A 22,276-nucleotide genomic window follows, 5' to 3' on the forward strand; every position below is an offset into this window, starting at 1 on the left:
TTCCCCTCCTGCCTAATCAGTCACCACACCTCTCTGTTCAACCTCCAAAATCTCTCCTGACTCCACCACCTCCTTTCATTCCCAAGTACACCAACTCAGGCACTCATCATCCCTCGCCCGGAGTAGAACCCTGAACGCAGCTGAAAACCCTGTCTCTAGTTTCTCCTCGCTGACAACCCACCATATTCACCCTCCAAACCCCAGTCGTGACCTCGCAGCCGCCTCACTGTCCGCTATGCTCCTTCACGAAACCCAGGGTCCGGGTAACTTGGATACTCCGTTTCCGGACATCCGCCTCATTTCCAACACCGCCCCTCAGCCTGGGCTCAAGCTACCCTTCCCTCCAGAATGCCCTCTTCTTGCCACGGCGCCTCAGTTTCACGGTGGTGCAATTTAGATGCCACCTCCTCAGCTGAAGTGTTCCCTTATATCCCCGAGGGGGCAGTGTCGCGCCCTCCGCTGAACCCCGAGGCACCTTGTCTGAACCCCTCTTACAGCACCCTTCAGATTCCTATTGGTCCTTTCTTTTTTGGTGCCCCTACTGTCTCTACTAGATGATTCGTTCCTTGTCAGAGGAAATGATGTTTTATTCATCTCTGTATCCTTCAGAACAGAGCTTCTCAAAGACTGTGCCACGGCACGGCGGTATGCCGCGAATGAGCGCAAGATGTCCTCGTCAGCGATCCCCCCAGCCCTCCCTCCACAAAGCGACTTCAGCAGCCAAAGCCCCAACGAGTCAGGCCTCAAGCAGCCCCCTCCTTCGACCACGTATATGCCATGATGCCCTGAGAAGCACTAAGAGGCCGCAACGCGTGGTACACAGCGCATGCGCACTGAACACCTGCTGAGCTGAATCTCGGAATAAGTCGCCTGTTCCCCTTCAACCACTGTTCTCAAGAAAGTTTACCATCTAGACTCGACTCCCTCTGAACATTCTCACTGAACACATTCTGATCATCTTTTTAATAATCACCTGTTTATTAGCTGGTTATACTTGCCTTACCATCCAAAGCCCACGTCGATAGTTTACTGATTAAAATAGGAAAGGATATGAACAAACAATTCACCATGAAGAGACTCAGAGAGAAAAATTCAACATTATAGAACAAAGAAGTACAAATGCCACCTTACACTATTAAATAAGCAAAAACTTTTAAGGAAAAAATGTATTTCTATCCAGCTATGGTGAAACAGGTACATCTGTATATCTGTTAGTAGTACAAACTGGGATAACATTCTTGAAAAACAGTATGGCGATATACATCAAAAGCCATAAAAACATTCATACCATTTAACACAATAATGCATTCAAAAATTTATCCTAGAGATATAATTAGCCAGAAAAAAAATACAATAGTATCTACAATAACGTAGATTAAAGTATTAACTGAAAACCAGCCAGGAACATAAATATCTAATATAAAAAGATTTAAGTAAATTATTGACAGCATGACGATGAAGTATTTTGCAGCCTCTCAAAGTGTAATCATGTCAATTAAAATTGTGACAACTATAACATGGAAATGTTTCATAATCTAATAAATAGGAAAAATTCAAATTATATGCATAATTAAAAATGAGTACAATAATATATATGTGTGTGTGTGTGTGTGTGTGTGTGTGTATATATATAGATATATATAGATATATATCTATATATATATATATATTTTTTTTTTTTTTTAAACAGAATGCCAAAAACAAAATCAACTGTTTTAGGGATAGTAACCCAAATATTTAACAATTTACTTAATAACAATTCTTAAATTATTTTATAATTTAAGAGAGAAAGTTCTACCATACTGAGGAGAAACTAGGGGTCCCAGGATGCAAACTTGATATAGTCTCAGGAAGAGGTCCACACCTCTCTTTTACTGGTCACTTTGGCCTTAACTGAGAACTCTCATGCACTTCTTATCACAATGACCTATGACAACCCAGACCCCAGCTTTCCAAGGACCAAGAAGCCAGCTCAACTAGTCTTCTGATCATCCCCATGATCCTGTGGGGGATGAATTGTGCAAAACTACCCTAACTCAAGAAACAAAGAACCCCTACAACAATGTTTTCCTTTAGCAATCAATAAGTAGCCAAGCCTAAGTTTAATTATAAACCCTAAAAGTATATAGCATTGTCTCATTAAAGTCTCTGGGACTAGTATTAAAAATACATCAAAAAATAATTTTAGCACTGATGCCCCACAAGGACAATATTAAAACAGTCTTCTAATTGTTTTTCTGTAGTATTACCATTTTCTTAGTTTAACACTGAATGGCCAAGATACTATAATGGACCAAGAAGATTAATTACTGTGAAATAATAAATACTCAAGACTAAAATGTCATTCTTAGGGCATTTCAGCAAAAAACAAATAATCTGAAGGACTAATACAACCATTAGGAAAAAAGTTTAACCTTTTGTTTCCATTGACATGTTCTTGGGATCCAGATCCTCAAAACTGCAGATACGTACAGTCATTCCTGACAATACACACAGAGCAGATAACAGGAAAAACAAACAACTGAATACTTAACCGTTCATCAGAGCACTGGGTGACCAACACTCAAGAATGCTGACACAAAAACTGAAGGACCTCTTAAGATCCAATCATATGCAGATAGGTTGAATCCCTGTGCAGTTACTCATTCAAAACAGAAGTGGAAGATTAACCTACCCTCACTTCTCTTCAAACAAACGGACAAAGCGTCAGGCAGCCTGTCTGGAGTATGTTCACCATCATCCAGTCTGCTCCAGAAGTCGCCAATTCAGCCAGGTCACCACTGCTGCACCAGTGCCCTACCTCCTCCACCTTGTCCCACCTCATCTTGCTGACCAGACACTCTCTAGATTAAGTCTCTTTTGTCTCTTCCTCAGGCATTACCAAGTCCTCGCTTTGTAAATAAGGCTCTCCCAGACCTTACTCACCTGCAGTTCACTGCACTGGGTATCACCCAAATAGCCCATCAGAGCTCTTTATAATTTCTGAAAGAGAGAGAAGGAACCTTTTAATACATACTAGAAAACAAGACTGCTGATGTATCAGTTCTGAAGCATTTGTATCCAGTGCTCACAGCATATGGCTGTTTGGTCCACAGTACTTCAATAAAATGTAGCATAACCAGCCAGGACCCAGAGTCCTGAGATAAGGGTCCAGAGATAAAAATTTGGTTTAATGTTGCTACTAATTAGCTGTGTGACCTTGGGCAAGTCACTTGACTTCTCCAGGCCTCAATTTCCTTATCTGGAAAATAAGACAGACTAGATAGAAGCAGCAGAGCAGACTGCAATGGAAAGAGAACGCCCTTTCCAAGGCACAACGCCAGCACCACTACTTACTAGTCTTGCCACGTTATGTTCGTTAATTCACATTTAACCTAAATTTCCTCTGCAAAGCAGAAATAACAGCTACCTTGGAGTTGTTCTGAAAACTAAAGGAAAGATAATGAGTTATAAAAAGCCTACAGTAAGTATACTGTGCATCTCATCATAAAATTCCACAGATGATAATTACCAACATTACTCCCAGCCCTAAGGTTACGTGAATTCAATTTCCAAATATTTATTTCCTTACAAGATCAACAAATCAAAACTTTACCAACCTGACAATGCAATTAACTGTTTGAGTGTTTCACTAACAATTCAATTACAGTTATCTTAAACGAATGTAAGTTTAAGATTATCAATATTAATTAACATCACAGGAAATAAGGGCGGAATCGTCCCTGCCTAACATCTAAACAGTTTCAGTGGCCATGCCTTCCCTGACTTCTCCTTCTGCTTTCACTACTGCCCGCGCACCTAGGCAAGCGAGGTCTTCCAAACACCAAGTAACACCAACTGCTTTCTACGGTCAGATTAGGGGGACATGGCTAAAGATGGAGGAAGGAGAGCAGAGGCTTTTTATCTTTTTTCCTATATACACTTAGCACTGCTCGGATTTGTTTACCATAGCATGCATCAGTTTTACATAAAAATAAATAATTTTTTTAACTGTATTAGTTACACATATTGCCTACTGAAAGGAAGCTCGCCTCACAGGAATATTTTCACCACAAGGAGAATATCGACAGAAGAAAGCAAAAAGGCACATTCAGATGTTCCGAGAACACCTAAAATACGGCACAGAAACAACAAAAATCACAAACATTCACATGTCACGATGGTTTACTCAAAAAAATTTGCCGTGCATTCTTTGAAGAACCTAATGATGAATCAGGGTTTTTGGGGGTCAAAACAAGTTGAACACACAAACTCTGGCTTTACCAGACAACTTCCTGCCCTTGGAGAAACTGACCCAGTACAATTTACACCAGTAAACAAGTTGGTATGACTCTTTAGCCGTATGCTGAAAAACTTTCAATTTGCTTTAGACAATTGGTAGCTTTTAAAATAAAGATATGTACATATATAAATATATATGCACACATATATATACATATATATAAATTAAAGATCTTCATGTTACATCTACTATTTATTTTTGAAAGAGGAATATTAACTCTATTAAATTCAGGATAGCTCAAAAGTATCATCTCAGCCCCCGGTGGAGTGACGGACCACGGAGCTTTGTGCCGCTCCCGGCCAGCGCTGCAGGCGTCACCCTGACCACAGCCAGCAGTGTAAATGAACTACACGCTGCTGTAGCCGCGCTCTCCGCACGCGTCGTGCTTCCCGCCTAGAAAACAATTCCAACTACTACGTAGAAATCAAACTATATTTGCATGTACACTTATCTAAGTTTATGGAAATAAACAGCCGTAACAATCTGTTTATAATTTTTTAAGTAGCTCCTCCCCATCTCTTGTTTATCGACAAGTTGATAAACTTGGCCCCAAATCTACTATGCATTTAAAACTGCTACGCATTTAAAACCACAGGCAAAGGACCTTACTTCTTGTGCTGGGCCTGTATTTAGAATCTTAAATATAGTCTGACAGATAATTATAGACTGATTTGCATTTAATATCAATACCATGCCTACTTCTTAAACACAGAACAAAAATGCATCTGTAAGATCTGGTCTACTTATTTGTAGGTCCCTCTGCAATATTCTTAGCCTTCCATGAATATGCTCTATATTTTTAAACTACACAAGGCCCTTTGCAAGTAGGAATGATTTCCCCTGTTATTTTGGCATCACTCCCTTCTCCAGTAAAACACTGGACTGTCCATAAATGTATACATACTTTAAAACAATGTAGACTGAATATTTATGGTATTAGAAATAAAACTTCTTGCTAACAACTGCAAAAATCAAGCGCACCAGCTGATAGAGAGGCACTTAATGACTCCCCAAAACTCCCGCCTTACCTAAAAATAGTGTCCCAGCTTCCCAGCCAAAAGGACAGACTAAGAAAGCTATGTCTTCATTCAGCTCAAAGACACAGACCCCCGCTTCACCACAAACTTCAGTACTATGGCATTTCCCATTTTAGAATGCTTCGTGTGACAACCTGTTCGGTGGTCAACCACCAACTTCACTTTGAAGTGAATACTAACACTTCACATGGTCTACACGTGTGAAAATTGTGGAAAATGTCTTGACACAGCTCAGGCCAAACAACACCAGCCACACAAGATTACCTATTTCTAAATATTCACTTTTGGATTATAAACAAACATCTCCATAGGCCCAAAAGTAGATCATTGGTTCTTTCCACAAAGTATTAGGTATATTAAAAAAAAAAAAAAAGATAAAAGGTACAGATTGGGAGGTCTAAGGCATGAATATGCCTCCATCTGTAAGCTGAAAATAAATAAATTTTAAAATCCATATCTGCTCTGCTAAGAATAAAAATAAAAATATATGTAATACACACAAGCACTTCTGAGTTTCAAACACAAGCAAATGTGGTGTGTGCACTTACAAAAAGATCTTGCTTTATGTCCACCTTCCTCTCCCAAGTTTTTTTTTAAGGCAGAAATGTCAATTGTATGCCTCAATCTGGAATAAAATAAAGCACAGCTTACTCTTCTTAAACAGATGTGTGATAGAGATGAAAACTTTGTGAGTGGATTTCAAAATACAAAGGCTACCCAGATGTGTTAAAGGAAAAAAAAAAACAAAACCCTGCAGTAACCAATCTACCATAACAACTTACATTTTCTCAATAAACCATAGTAAAATATTTTAGACACACACACTCACACACACTGTAGTATAGTACATCTACAATGCCTAAAATTAAAAAAAAGATATATTTTTAAAGTTGAGAAAATTGCTTGTGAAGAATGTAAAATTAGCAAACCACTCTCCTTCTCACCAGTACAGAATACTGACTGTTCATTGACACTATATTAATAATGTTCTATAAATCCAAAGCCTTATAAGTTAGATTAAATAGAGCAACACTCTGAATTCACACACTACATGTGACCAGAAGATAATAACAAGCCAGTCTTATCCCTAATAACCTAACCAAAATGCACCACTATCATTTTTATTTCCAAATAATTATGAGAGAGACAAGCACTGTTCCATTTTTCAGAAAATAAAAGCAGGATTTGCCTGAAATAATTCTTTCCAATGGAAAGGGTGTACTTTACACGAGTCCCACAAACTGCAGACACACAAAATCCACATACACAATCACTAACACTCAATGCAGACTAAGTGATGGACACCAAAGGACAGATAAAATTAAGACATTCAATTAAAGTTACACAAGGGAATTTAAATAGGCAAACTATAATTACCCCTGGTGAAGATACTAATCAAGGATGGCTGCAAATAACATTTGGCTCTGGATAAGCTCCAGGAGCTGAAAAGTTTGGTATACTTGACACAGTTGTCTTTTCCAAATCTAGCCCTGCCTCTACTCCCATTTGACTGAGTGAGTGATTTGGAAATAAAGATGGCCCCATCAAATTACTTAGTTTCAGTCTCACCCTCATGACTTGATTAAAATAAAGAAGGAAAAAAGGTAAATCATTTTTAACTGCAGTCTCACCTTACACATCTCACCAGCACTGTAGTTCTTTAGTGATCAATTACTTCATCCAATTCCTGAGATAAACAGAAAAGTAAAATGTGTCTATACAACACCAGTAAGAGACATGATCAGTAGCAAACATTCTATCAGCCTGAAGTGAAAGGGCATATAAATTTCAAATGGAAAAAGTTACCAAAATGGTACAGTATGCAAGCTTTGTAAATGAGTCTGTTTGCTTTACTTTAAAACAAAAACATTTCCTCTCTGTGTGATAAAAGAATAATTATAAAGTGCTCTTAAAATCCAAACATAAAAATGTCATATCTGACTGACCTTACTTTCAAAAAGTGAAATGAAAAAGAAGGAGAAAAATGAAAAGATGAAGGAGAAGAAATCCATTCATACGAGTTTGAGAGGGCAAAATTAAAAACAAACTAGCCAGGACGACGCCTTCCTCCCCCCTCCCCCCGCCCAACTCTAGGAATCCACTGTCTCTGGAGTTACACATCTATTAACGATTTGCCTGAAAAGTGTAAGTGGTGAGGGTGAAAGAACAACAGTTTTGAGTTTCAAACAAAACCTGAGGATCTCAATCCAAGAAGAAGCCTAAGACCCTGATTTCCAACCCTGGCTGGAGGATCCTCAGCAAAGGGGAGGGTGCAGAAAGCTCAAATAATTTGGGGGGAGAGCAATCAAAGTTCCTTAGATAAAACTGCGGTCCCTTAGCTCAAGAAAAGGGAAGTCTTGAAGGAATCTCCAGGAAAGGATCGTCTGTTTTTATTTTTGTTGATGTGCTTGTGGGCCAATGAGAATTTCCGAGGAGGGGGCGGAGAAAGGGGGTAAAGAAAGTGAAGCTCAGGCAACAGCCCTCGGCGGGGGAGGGAGGGGTGCACCCCTGACCCACTTTTCCCCGCGCCCACCCTCCGGCCCCCGCCCCACGCCGCGTGGAAGTCCGAGCCCAGAGGGGGCAATCGAGCGGGGCGTGGGAGGTCTGCACGCTCCCCACCCCCAGCCGCGACCCGGAGGAGGGGAGCGTGCAAGGCGGCTCGACTCCCCCTCCCGGCGTGCCGTGGGCTGGACAAACCTCCCGCAGGCTCGCGGCCGGGGTCTGCGAGGCCCCCTCCACGACCTGGGCCGAGGGCTCCGCGGCCCCCAGCGGAGGGGAAGGGAGCCAGGGAGGGGAAGAAGCTGTAAACAGCCCCAGCGTCCGGGCCTCGCCTCGAAGAGCCCCGCTTCCCAGGCCCCGCCGCGGGCCGTCTGGGCCCCAGGCCCGCCCCGGGGCCGCCCCTCCCGGGACTCGGGGGACCGGAGGGGAGTCCGGTCCCCTCTCCGGAGGGCTCCGGCAGCTCGCGGAGCGGTCCCAGCAGCAGAGAAGGGGGAAGTCAGGACTTACCTGTCATTACTTTCTACGCCATCTTGGATCCACTTGTCAACGTCCCCACAAAGCATTATGGGTAAGAAAGAGCCTTTAAAGTGACTCCCCCCACCCCCTCGGCCTCGGACTCCCGCCTCCCGCCGCCGGCGCCGCCCCTCGGGCCGCACCTCCCGCCCGGAAAGTTGCCCCGGGTGGCTGGGAGGCCCAGAGGCCCGCAGCCCGGCCCCCCTCCTCCCCCGTACTGTTTGCCTTTAAAATTCCCCCCCATGTTTAAAAACGTGGCTTTGGGTCTTACCCGTCGCTCCTGCCCCGGCCTCCCTTCCCCCCACCCTTCGCCTCCAGGCCGGTTCCCTGTACCCCGCCGCCCTCCTGTCCTGGCAGACACCCCACGTCTGCATTTAATCAGCCCGAGGTTTCCCTGCTGCTGGCAGCAAAGAGCTGCTCATTGATTTATTTATGCGTCTGTTATTGCTCTAGATCTTCGGTGCCCGGAGGCGGGCTTCTGCTTCCCGCCCCCGGGCAGCCGGGGGTCGCCCTCGGGGCCCCGGAGCCCGGCAGCCCTGCAGGCCAACCGGCGCTCTGACTGCCGCATCCGCGGATGGAAAGATGCCTCTGTCCTGCCAAGCCGTTCCGGGGCCGTGGGGCTCCGGAACCTGGGCGGACACTGTGTCCCCGAGCCTACCGGCATCGCAGCGCGTTAGGGAGGGGGAGGGGGAGTACTAAGCGAAAGGCAACTTTTACCCCTGTTGACTCTCCCTTCCGCTGTCTCCTCCCCTCGGCCGGTAATGCGATCCGCGACCCTCTAGATGGGGACCCCACCCCTCCCCCAGGAATGTGGTTTTGGGCTCTGCCGAATCCACCCTTTTACAGTCCGGGCTGCTTGCGAACTGGGACTTCCCGAGGCAGGTAACTCGGGGGCGCAGATTGCGAGCTCTGGCCGGAGAGCAGAGGCGCGCCAGGGCTCGAGGGAGGGCCCGGGAGAGGGGCCGGGGCCGGAAGGAGGGTGCGCCCGCCGCAGTCCACCTGCCGGGTCCCAGCCGGGCGGCGAGCGCTGGCGGCCGGGCGAGCGGAGGACTGCGGGCAGCACTCCGGCCCAAAGCTGGTTGGGGGACGCTCAGGTCGCCTGGCTGCGACGGGGCGCGCTGGAAGTAGGGGCGCCGAGACGCCAGCCGGGGAACCAGGCGAGCGACCCCGCAGCCCACGCCCGCCGCCTGGGCCTCTGCTCCTGCCCGAGGGCTCGCTGCAGGGGAGCTGAGCGCTCTCGCGATACTCGCCGCCTGCTTTCGGTTGCGCGGGCGAGCAGAGCATCGGCCCGCGCCCTCGCGCGGTGGTCCCCTTGCCCCGGGGCCCGTTGGGCAGTCCGCCGCACTCTCACCTCCCATTGCCACTGGTCTCTGCTTTGCAGACTTTGGGGACCAACTCTGGTTGCTTTTTTGTTTCCCCCAAGCAAATTTTGACCAAGAGGTGTCCAAGGGAAAATTCCTCCAGGACACCAAGACTTGCGAAATTGTGTTTGGTATAAAATGCTGTTGAAAGGCTCTGAAATTAGAAGAATGCACAGGCATTAAGGCCCTCCTTCGGTGCACGGGGAGGGCCTGGGGCCTTCGGGTCCACCCAAGGGTTTTATGCTCCTCCAGACCCTAGGAGAAGCCTCTCTCGAGGAACCTGGACGGTTGCTGACAGAAGCCCTGCCCCCGGGGAGCTAAAAACTCCACCAGGCAATTGTCCCGGCCAAGTGAGAAGAGTGGGGTGTAGACTCATTAAGGGATTGGCCCGGGGTCAGCGGTGAGGGAGGGAGCGAGGTGGTGAGTCACTGCAGGCCGGCTGAGAACGCGACGTGCCGAGAGGGCCCTCGCCTGAGTCACCGCTTCTCTGAGCTCCGAGTGAGTTGGGAAACTGGAGCCCGGAGCCAAGTTCTTGGACAATCCAGGCCCCGCCGCCACGCGGGGCCGTGGGCTGGGGGCGGGGGGGGCAGCGCTGCTCGAGACCCTCTGCCGCTGCCCGCTGGAAGATGGGCCGCCCCGCCCGTCTGGAGAAGGCTCCGAAGTCTCCTCTTTCCGCGGGAGCCAGTTACTGTTTCCGCTTCTGCACCTGGTCAGCCTCTCCTATGCACTGACTTACTGGTTGCTTTGCGTTTACCCGGCACCTTAATATGTGTGGTCTGAGTTTCCTGTAATTCAGCACTCAGTAAGCTGAGGGCAAGGACTGTACCTCGCCGACGTTTCTTTAGTAGGTGCTTTTCTTGGCCTTGCATAGGTCTGGACCCAGAGAAGAGCTTGATATATGTGACTGCCTGACCCACCCGTTCGTCCAATACAAGGTGCATCCTGGCCCATCCTAGTGCAAGATGCCACCTGTGGCCTGAGCTAGAAAACCCTCCTAACTCCTTTCGCTGCCTCCACTCTGCCCCCTACTGTCTGCTCTCCATCTGACCAACCCAGTGAGGTCTGTGAAATGTTGTCACGTGAGTCCTCTGCGCAAACCCACGGGAGGTGTCCTCGTCACACTTAGAATAAAACCAAATTCCTAACCGCAGCCTGCAGGGTCCTGTGTGAGGCGGCTCCTCACCGTGACCAGCACGCTGGCCTTCAGCATTCCCCGGCAGCACAGCAAAAGCCTCCCTGCGGCCAGACCCTTGACCCCCGGATCTGATGACCGTCATCCTTGCAGCACTCAGGTCTCAGCGCGGATGTCCCCTCCTGGAAGAGAATTTTCATGATCCCCTTAACCAAAGCAGGGCATTCTCTATTCTTTTACCCTGGATTAGGAATGTTCTTGTTTGTCTCTATCTGCCCCAGCCCCCTTGGAGTATAAGCTCCATAAGGGCACAGGCCTTGTCTAGCTTGTTCACTCAGGGCCTGGCACATATATAGGCATTCAGCAAAGAATTGTTGAATGAATGACCAAACCTTTATGAGAGCGAGGGGTGGTGGTGAAAGAGTGCAGAAGCATGGAATGAGCAGCTGAGGGCCCTGCCCATCATCAGACCACTGGGATTGTACACAGCTAGAGGCAGGCAGGTAGGAGCGGAGTTGGGGGGGAACAGACCCCTTGGTCACCATTAATGGTGCTCCATTCTGATTCTGATCTGATAAACCACAGCCCCAAATAATTCCCCACTCACGCCTGCTTCCTTCCCTCACTTTTTTTCTCCCCATCCCCAACAATGGCCACATCTTATTCTTTCCAGACCTAAGGCGCAGTCCTTGGGTCTCTCTTTTTCAACTACACTGCCTGCCCTTCTCTTTCGGTCTCAAGGCTTTGAATAGCGTCTTTACCCTGAGAAAGGACTCTAAGCCTGTAGCTCAAGCCCAGGGCTTTCTCCTGAGCTTCAGACCCTAATCCAGCAGCTTCTTAGCGTTTCCACGTGAAACTCGCATGGATGTCGCAAGCTCAACATGTCCAGAGGTGAGTTCTTGACTTCCCCCCACAAACATGCTCCACCACGGTCTTCCCTGGCTCCATCTCTTAATTGCTCAGGCCACAGTCACTCCCGTCTTTCTCTCAAACTCTGTCTTCAATCCATCTACAAATCCTGCTTTGCCTTCAAAATGTATCTAGCAACCGACATCTCTCATCACCTCCGTTGTTGCCACTCTGGTCCCATGCACTTTTATCTCCTTCCCTTTGCCCCCATTCAGTGTATTCCCAATGTAGCTACCACACTGGTCTCGATAAAGTGCAGATCGAATCCTAGCTCTCCTCTGCTCACACCCATCTGATTTCTTCTCATCTCATTCAGAGGATGAAACTAGAGTCCCACACAATATGCCTCTGATTTGTTTGACCTCATCTCCTACCTCTCTCCGCTGGCTCTGTTTCAGCCATAATGGGCTCCTTTTTGAGTGTTTCCTCTTCCAGTAACACCGTCTCCCCTATATTCACATGGCTCACTCGTCTGCTTCCTGCAAGCTTTGCTCAGCCCAGTGAGTCCGTCTCTCGCCAGTCTATTTAAAATTTCAATACTCCCCCCCTCCCAGACACTCTATTTCTTTCCTGCATTTTTCCCGTAGCATTTATCACCTCCTAAAGTAATAAATAATTTGTTATTCAGTTTCTTGTCTGTATCTTTCCATGTGAAGAATCAGTTTGCTGATCACCAAAGACTTGTGTTTGTTACTGGCAACTACATTTCCCAGCCATGCCCTTGCCTTTGGGGCCATGTGACTAGTTCTTGCCAATAGACGTGAAGCAGAAGTGTGACTCTGAATGAGCAGGGCAGATCTGCATGACCAAAAATACATGCAAGGACTCTCAGCTGAGCAGACAACAGACCTTTATTATGTTAACCTGCTGAGAAGTTGTGATCTGTTTGTTATAGCATTTAGCACCTCAGTCACTGTACCTTGGGTACAGTGGCCCACTAGAACGGAAGCTCAGCAAGGGCAAGGGCTTGTGTAGGTTTTGTTCATTTGTTTATCCTCAGTGCCCAGAACAGAGCTTGGCATATAGTGGGTACCTAATAAATATTTGTTGAGTGAATGAATTAATTTCCTTTTCCACGACCAATCATGAAAATAAGTGAATGGTTGTCAAGGAAAGGACAATGCGAAAGGAATTTTTTGTTTGTTTGCTTGTTAAACAAGTAGTAACTGGATTTCTAGAGGAGCACTGGCTACAGGTCTTGGTAAAGCTAAATGGAGCTTCCTTTAATTCTGTTCTCCCCGCTTCATCTTTCTCTTTTCTTCTTCCCACTTTTCTGCCTTCTCCATCTCTATCCCTCCAGGTCCTTCTTCTCTCTCCCCTTCTTCTTCCACTCCTTCTTCTTCCATGGATTTTCTTCTCTTTTTATTCCCACTTAATCTAAAAAAAAAAAAAATTCACTGCCTGTTAATTTGAGCTACTGCGAGTACTCAGCCAGGATATCTACTCCAGGTTACTTAAAATATAGATGTGGGAAATAACGTGGGTTAAAAAATAAAGAAATATTAAATCCGTGGACTCCTACTCTCCTTCTACCTTTAAGGCCCACTTCATTTCTTCTTGAAATACAGAAAAGAAGTGATGGTGGTCCAGATAATTCAGACTAACCCTCCCACTAAGGACTACTAAAACAAAATAGACAATGTATTCCTCAAAACATCTGCTTGGAAACATCTGGTAGGTTAACAAAAGTGAAAACTAGCAGGGGTAGACAGAACAGGGAGGTGATTCTAAGATTTGGGGTCCTTTGCTTTTGACAGCAACTTAAGTCCAGAGTAAGTATCACCTCGCACACATTAAGACAACTGTTATCAAATCAAAAACAAAAAACAGAATATAACAAGTGTTGGCAAAGATGTAGTGAAATTAAAATACTTGTGCATTGCTGGTAGGAATGTACAATGGTGCGACCACTATGGAAAACATTATGGCAGTTTCTCAAAAAATTAAAACAGAATGACCATATGACCCAGCACTTCCACTCTGGGTATATACCCAAAAGAATTGAAAGCAAGGACTCAAACAGATATTATACACTCGTGTTCATAGCAGCATTATTCACAATCGCAAAAAAGGTGGGAGCAACCCAAGTGTCCATCAACAGATGAATAGATTTTTTTTTAATGTGGTATATACACACAATGGAATATTACTCAGCCTTAAAGGGAGGAAATGCTACACATGCTACAACATGGATGAACCTTGACAACATTGTGCTATGTGAAGTAAACCAGCAGCAAGAAACAAATTACTGTCCGATTGTATTTGTATGAAGGCATCTAGAGTAGACAAATTCTTAGAGAGTAGGAAGGGTGATTGCCAAGCAGGGGGTGGGGAGGAAGGATGGGGAATTGTTAACTGGATACATATATAGCATCTTCAGTGTGGTAAGATGAAAAGACTTCTGGAGATTAATTGCAGAATAATGCAAATGTACTTTATGCTTTAAAATGACTAAAATGGTAAACTTCATGTTACAGAGTTTTTACCGCAATTTTTAAAAATTTTAATGGTTAAGACAGTAAATTGTATGTGCATTGTACCACAATTTTTGGAAGAAGAACAAAAATTTAAAAAGACAAACCATGCAAAAACCACCAAAAGAAAGTAGGCTGTATGGCAAAAAAGCATGACTGAAAGTAAAGAGGGGTGCTTCATAATGATGGTGTGCTTCATTCACCAAGAGGACGTATAATGACGGTGTGCTTCATTCACCAAGAGGACGTATAATGACGGTGTGCTTCATTCACCAAGAGGACGTATAATGACGGTGTGCTTCATTCACCAAGAGGACGTATAATGACGGTGTGCTTCATTCACCAAGAGGACGTATAATGACGGTGTGCTTCATTCACCAAGAGGACGTATAATGACGGTGTGCTTCATTCACCAAGAGGACGTATAATGACGGTGTGCTTCATTCACCAAGAGGACGTATAATGACGGTGTGCTTCATTCACCAAGAGGACGTATAATGACGGTGTGCTTCATTCACCAAGAGGACGTATAATGACGGTGTGCTTCATTCACTAAGAGGACGTATAATGACGGTGTGCTTCATTCACTAAGAGGACGTATAATGACGGTGTGCTTCATTCACTAAGAGGACGTATAATGACGGTGTGCTTCATTCACCAAGAGGACGTATAATGACGGTGTGCTTCATTCACTAAGAGGACGTATAATGACGGTGTGCTTCATTCACCAAGAAGACGTATAATGACGGTGTGCTTCATTCACCAAGAGGACGTAACAGTTCTGAACTTGTGTGTGCCAAATACACATAGTATCAAAATATAGAAAGCAAAACCATGGACAGAATTGCAAGGAGGTAGAGACAAATCTACAAATATAGTGGAAGATGCATATATCAGTAACTGTTAAAACAAGCAGATGGAGAGCTAGTAAGAAATAGATCTGAACAACTGGATAAGCAAACCTTACCTAATAGATATATATAGAATACTACACCCACAACCGCAGATCACAAATTCTTCTCAAGTCTACATGGAATGTTTATGAAAATGCTGGGCCATATAGCAAGTCTCAACAAATTCAAATGCTCTAAATCATACAGAGTACATTCTCAGACAGTGATGCAATTAGGCTAGAAAACAAGAAAAAAAGTAAGAAAATATCTACATATTTGAAAATTCTATATACTCCTAAATAACTCGTGGATTTAGAAAATCACAGTGGGAACTAGAAAATATTTTACACTGGAAGTTTTTGAAAATATTACATCCAAGAATTAAGATGTAGCTAGAACCATGCGAACATGGAAAGTTTTTAAAAGCATGTAATAAAAAATAAGCCTGAAATAAGAATAAGCAAAGTATTCTTCTGAGAGATTGCTTTAACCACAAAGAAAGTGCAAATAAATGGAAACAGTCAAAAGTTAAATCTTTGAAAAGACTAATAAAATTAATAAACTCCTCATGGGACTAATTAAAGCACAAATAATGCTAAAAAATGAAAAAGGGAACATTTCTACAGATTTTTCAATCATTAAAAAGACACTGAGATAACGTTATGAACAGCGGTATGCCAATAAGTCTGAAAATTTGATTGAAATAGACCAGTTCCTTGAAAATACAATTTTCCAAACTGGCACAATTAGAAATATAAAACCAGACTAGTCCTATATCTACTATTTTAAATTAGGTCTATAATTTAAAATCTTCCTGCAAAGAAAACTCCAGGCCCAGACAGCTTCATCAGTGAGTTCACTGAGTTATATTTAAGGAAAAAAATAGCACCAATCTAATTTTCCTTCAAAGAATAGAAAAAGGAAATAATCCCTAACCATTCCATGAGGTCCGCACAACCTTGATACCAAAACCTAACAAAGACATTACCAAAAAGAAAAATAACAGGCTAATCTCACTCATAAACTTTAATGTAAAACTACACAAATGACCAGCAGAATGAATCCAGCAATATGTAAAGAAGTTAATATACATCACAACCAAGGTGGGCTTTTCTATGAATGTTAGTTTAGTTTAACATTCAAAAATCAGTCAGAAAAAAATGTTGAATAAAATTCAGCACTATTTATGATTTTTTTAAATGTATGTACTAGCAAAGTAGGAATAAAAAGGAATTTTCTGAGCTTGATAAAGTGTGCAAAATTTTCAACAAACACACCAAATAGTGTAGAAACCTACAAGCATCATACCAAGTAGTGAAATGTTGAAAGCTCTCCCTTTGAACTGGCAACAAGGATGCCTGCTCTGACCACTTCTATTTACCATCATAATGGAGGACCAAGCCAGTGCAGAAAGCAGTCCAAGAAAAAAGTAAAAGGTATACGTTTGAAAAAGAAGAAACACTGTGTACAAGATGACCTGATACATATGTTTAAAAATCCACAAGTATACAATTAGAATTTACAAATGAGGTGAGTAAGGTTACTAATATCAATATTAAAATGTATTTCTACATACTAGTATATACTATATAAAACAATAATCAGGTAGAATATAAAAAGTTTAAAAATATATACATGCACACCAATGTTCATAGCAGCACTATTTACAATAGCCAAGGCATGGAAGCAACCTAAATGTCCATCGACAGATGAATGGAATATTACTCAGCCATTAAAGAATGAAATAATGCCATTGCAGCAACATGGATGGACCTAGAGATTATCATACTAAGTGAAGTAAGTCAGAGAAAGGTAAATATTATATGATATCACTTATATATGGAATCTAAAAAAAGCTGATACAAATGAACTTATTTACAAAACAGAAACAGACTCACGGACATAGAAAACAAACTTATGGTTACCAAAGGGGAAGGGGGCGAGGGATAAATTAGGGGTATGAGATTAACAGATACACACCACTATATGTAAAATAGATAAACAGCAAGGATTCACTAGAGCACAGGGAACTATATTCAATATCTTGTAATAAACTGTAATGGAAAAGAGTCTGAAAAAGAATATATATATATATATATATATATATATATATATATATATATGTGGCTGAATCACTTTGCTGTACACTGAAAACTAACAATATTGTAAATCAACTATAGTTTAGTTAAAAATTTTTTTAAATAACGGGGAATCACCAAAAAAAAAAAAAATCTTACAACAGTGGTAAAATAGTGAATACATAGGAAGGTATCTGTTGGAATGTGTACCAGAACTCTATGCAGAACTAACCATTGTGGAAATTGACATAAATGAGAAGCATCATGTGTGGCAGACATGGAGCTGTCATCTATATGCCCTTCAAGAAAGAGCTTTCTGCTCAGCCATGCAGATGTGGCCTGCTCGCAGCCTCCAGCTGCAGAGAGCTGCCTTGCCTGAGGTTACACGGGTCCCAGAGCAGCACACATCCAGTGACACACACGGGACAGGGACATACTTAGGGCCATTTTCAGCTAATGCACGATATTCCAAAGCTCTTGGCCACTCCCTGCTGCACTGACGGAGTGTCATGGGGCCAGCATTGCTGTTTGACCCTTTGCTGTGCCTGACCTTGCTGCCTCCCCTCCCTTCCCCAAGTGTCGAGCCCTCATAAGCATCTTGCACCTCAAAGTCGGTCTCTGCCTCTGCTTCTGAAGACTCTCACCCATGATGGCTGGCTCAGGAGAGGTCTGAGAAAGCAGGTGATAAGATGGGGTTCAGAGCCGGCCAGCGAGGAGGTCCCCCTTACTGATGGTAGGTGCGTGGGCCTCAGACAGCCCTTGGCCCAAGGTGCTGGTTCTGTTGTTCACATCCTTCTGTTGGCACATGAGGGGGGTGTCCTGGTTGGAGTGAAAGCCCTGGCAGAGGTAGTGTATCAGGCACTCGAGACTTACGGAGGAAATCGTTGCTATAGAGATGATTGGTTTGGATGGCTATTGATGTGCATCATTAATGTTCTACAGAAAGATGACAAAGAGTTGAAGGTAATGGGCAGTTGAAAGCCAGGTGTGAACACCAGAGGCCTCCTTGGTTGCATAAAATGAAGCTCTCATCTCCCACAGTGACAAGGCAGAGAAAGCTAAGAGCCAAGACAAAGAAGATTAAACACCCAGCAGAGGCCGGTCGGGCCCTGGACAGGATGGAGACGTATGGGCGACGACACTGAGTATTTCGGCTTCCTGGACTCCTGTGGACCTTCTGAGCCTGCAGAAGTGGCCCATCACCCCCGAATCCCCAGTAAGAGCTAGCACCCCCACTTGCTGGAACACCATGCAGAAGAGCCTAGGTTCCTCGGAATTGCCCCTCCTTGGGCACTATGCCTATCACTAGCGTAAGTCACAGTCTGTGGCAGCTAGGGACATGCTGAGGGGTTATATCCCACAAAAGTGCTGCAAGGCCTAGCCAGTATGCCAGGGACTGGATTCTAAGGGTGCTTGATCAAGGGGGCCAGAATATAAATGTGGGTGCAGAGGAGTCTATTGACTTGGGAGTGCTTTCCTGGGATACAGGATTCAACATCCTGGTAAGGGTCTCGGGTGCAAACTCACTATTAGAAAAGTTGAAATCCCAGAATTGCCAGGAAAGAAAGTGGAGGAGAAAATTAAAAAGCTTAAGAATGAGCTGTGTAGACCTGGGAGTGCCAGACAAACCCGGTCCTCCTTCAGGGAAGGACACTGCCCAGCTGTGGGGAATGCACAGCCTGGGGCCTGCCTCAGCTGCTGAGTGCTGCTTGACCTGGGGTCACTCTCTTCCTGCCCTTCCCGGGCAGCCTGGGTTTCATGACTCAGCATGGACATTTCAGCCCAACACCGGACACTCTCACAACAATAAATGCTCCAAAACACACCAGGGTAGCCAAAACTTTGTCAGCTCTGGATCTGATTTCTTCCTCTGCCCAATTCAACTGCTTTCCTTTTCCCTCATAAACTCTTGTGCTCCAAACTCCATTAAACATCTGTTTCTGGACGCATACCATACTCCTGGGTTTAAAGACTCAAAAAAGTTTCAAGAGGTCAGTTCACCCACAAATGCTCTATAGATTATATACAACCGTATCAAAATCTCCAAATATTGATCTTCTTGCTATATTTTTGCTCATATAACACATTTATTCCCAAAGAGTATTGCCCATAGTAAGTTTTTGAAAATAGAAAGTAAACAAATATTCTGTCGGACTATATTCAAGGATTGACAGATTTGAAGGAGAAACACTTTATATACTATACAATATATATATGGTCAGGACAAAAGCAAACATTATAAAAAGGTATAAAATAGACCAAAAATACAAACACAATAGAATGATAAACCAATTCTGGAATTTATTAGGAGATGCAAAGGGCTAAGAATTATCAAGATGCTCTTGAAGAAACAGGAAGTAGGTGGACTTGCTCTACCAGATATTAAAACTTACTGTAAAGCTACAGAAATGAAGACAATGTGGTTTGGGTACAAATACATAAAAAGAAGAGAGAACACAGAGACAAGCAGATCCTATTTGAATGCTTGATTTACATCAAAGGTGAAACTGCAGACCAGTGATGGAAGTCTTTGTCATTATGTGGTTCTAGGACAGTTGGATGCCCTTACAGAAAAAAATGAAGCCTTACCTCCACCCCACCCCATAAACAAAAATTAACTCCAGGTGGATTGTAGATCTAACTATGAAAGACAAGACAATAAAGCTTCTAGAACAGTACAGACCAAGAGAAAATGGAAATAGTCTCTCATCTGTGCTGTTCAATACAGGCAACTGAAGGGCTGAATATTTTAAAATCTTATTTCATTTTAATTAACTTTCATTTAAATAGCCACAAGTGGCTGCCATATTGGATAGTTCAGAACTAGAAGGTAATATTGAAGACTATCTTCATGACCTGAGGATAGAAAAGACTTCTTCAACAGCATATAAAAACCACTAACCAAAAAGAAAATAAATAAACTTAACTGCATTAAAATTAAGAATTTCTGTGCATGTAAACATATCATGATATACTTTGATGAAAGAAAGAAAGACGTAAGAAAGAAAAGGAGCACAAAGGCAAGTCACAAGTAGGAAGAGATATTTGCGACACATAACAAAGGGCTCATACCCAGAATATATAAACAACTCCCACAGATAAAAAGGAAAAAACAAACAACTCCAAAGTAGGTAAAAGACTTCAACAGGCAATTCCCCCCCAATAAAAAAAAAATCCAAATGAACAATTAACATGTTTAAAGTGTTCAACCTCAGCAATAATCAGGGATATACAAATTAAAATCATAATGAGATAGCATGACACACCAAGCAGAATGGCTAAAATCTAAAAGATTGACAAAGCAGACTGGTGGTAAGAATGTGGAGCAAGGGAATCTCTCAAATAGAGTTGGGTGAAAGCTTAGATTGGTATAACCACTCTGAAAACTGTTTGGCAGCATCTGCTGAAATGAACCTATGCTATAACCCAGCAATCTCACTTTAGGAATATGCCCAACAGAAATATGTGAACTTGTACATCAAAAGACATGCACAAGGGTGCTCATAGCAGCATTACTTGTAATAGCCGGAAGTTGGGTAAAACCTGTTAGCCATAGCAGGAGAATAAGTAAACAATCAAATCATCATGTTGTACAACTTCAATATATACAATTTTCTCTGTCAATTATAACTCAATAAAGCTGGTAAAAAGAAACTATATAAAAGTGTACCTATAAAAAAAGTAAGTAAACTGCTACAGCCATACAATGGCATACTACACAGCCATGAAAAGAACAAACAACTGTTACATTCGACAACATGAATGAATCTCACAAAGGATGCTGAGTCAAAAACACCAGTTACAAAAGAGTCCATACCCTGTGGTCCATTTATACAAAGTTCAAAATGCAAGAAAAATTCAGCTATAGTGTTGAGAGATACATGCTTAGCAAGGAGATGATTGCCATAAAATTCAGGCCTGAGGTCACCTCCAAAGGGAGGTTAGGGAGCATACGTGAGCATTCTTTAGTTGCCTTACGTAATGTTTTGGAACGTGGATCTTTGCTTTGTGATAAAACAATGAGCTGTCCATCTCTGTTTCATATGTTTTTGTGTGTGTTCTATTTCACAATAAAAAAGGTCAAAAGAAAACAGAAAAGGTTACAAAATATTGGGCTGAATGTTTGCAAACCCTGTATGTTATATATTTGAGTTTTTGGCTTTTTTTTTTTTATCACGTTTTCTTATTTTTTTTAAGCCTCGATGCTCTGTGGAGGGTCCTAACATTTACCTACTGCTCCCTGACCAGACTATTTGGTGTCGGGGGAAATAATCTGGGGCACAAGAAGTGCAGGTTGCAGCAAGAGACAGTATGGGTGGGCACATGGTACCAGTCTGCCCTGGAGAAGCAGCAACATCTTTGCACCAAAACCACCACTGGATTTTTCCTTTCCAGCCCCAGCGAAGGCAGAATGGAAGAAGCAGGCCCTTAGTCTAGTTTTACGGTCCTGTCATGCACTCTTCCACGCCATCCATGAGGGATAAAGTCCCCAAACTCATTAAGCCGCTATGTAAAAGTTTCTGTTGTTGCCAGGGGTTGGGGGCAGGAAAGAAGAGGCAGCAATTGTTTGATGGGTATGGAGTTTTCTTTTGGAGTGATGAAAATGTTTGGAACTAGAGTTGGGGGTTGCACATCACCAATGTGTACTAAATGCCACTGAATTGTGCACTTTGGTTAATTTTATGTGAATTTCATCCCAATTTAAAAACAAATAAATAAAAATTTAAAATTCAGTGGATAGATTTAACAAACAAAAGACTATATTTTTCTCCTTCCTAATAAAGGCAGAAATATTTCTTTCTAAAAGGAAATAAATAGACTTTTAAAGAATTTCTGGCATTCCCAAACTTATCTAGTTGCTGTTTCTTGCTTTTTTCTTTTAGGTTGTACAAAGCGAGTTCCTTGAGGTGTACTACATGATGACTTAACATACATATACATTGTGAAATGATTACCGCAATCAAGTTAATTAATACGTTCATCACTTTAACCTTTTTGGGGAGGGATGGGGAGTGAGAACAATTAAGATCTACTCTCTTAGCCAATTTCAAGTACATCGTACCAAATTATTAACTAAAGTCACCATGCCATACATTAG

The 22,276-nt window shown here is 43.2% G+C and overlaps 1 protein-coding gene across 7 annotated transcripts in view; it reads right to left on the reverse strand.

Annotated features, from left to right (window-relative positions):
- Positions 1–8,394, reverse strand: part of HELZ (helicase with zinc finger) — a 163,608-nt gene extending 155,214 nt beyond the window's left edge. For 3 of the 7 annotated variants that reach the window (XM_028167337.2, XM_007185541.2, XM_057535773.1), the window contains exons 1-3: positions 8,326–8,394; positions 6,951–7,006; positions 2,926–2,982 (exon numbers count right to left, since the gene is read on the reverse strand). The gene's annotated coding sequence lies outside the window, so the exon portion shown is untranslated. Of the gene's footprint in view, positions 1–2,925; positions 2,983–5,867; positions 5,945–6,950; positions 7,007–8,325 lie in introns of all 7 variants that reach the window. The other 4 variants (XM_007185542.2, XM_057535771.1, XM_007185544.2 and 1 more) reach the window with 3 other exon arrangements.
- Positions 8,395–22,276: the final 13,882 nt, after the last annotated feature.

This window comes from Balaenoptera acutorostrata, chromosome 20, assembly GCF_949987535.1.
Source record: "Balaenoptera acutorostrata chromosome 20, mBalAcu1.1, whole genome shotgun sequence".
Lineage (NCBI taxonomy): Eukaryota > Metazoa > Chordata > Mammalia > Artiodactyla > Balaenopteridae > Balaenoptera > Balaenoptera acutorostrata.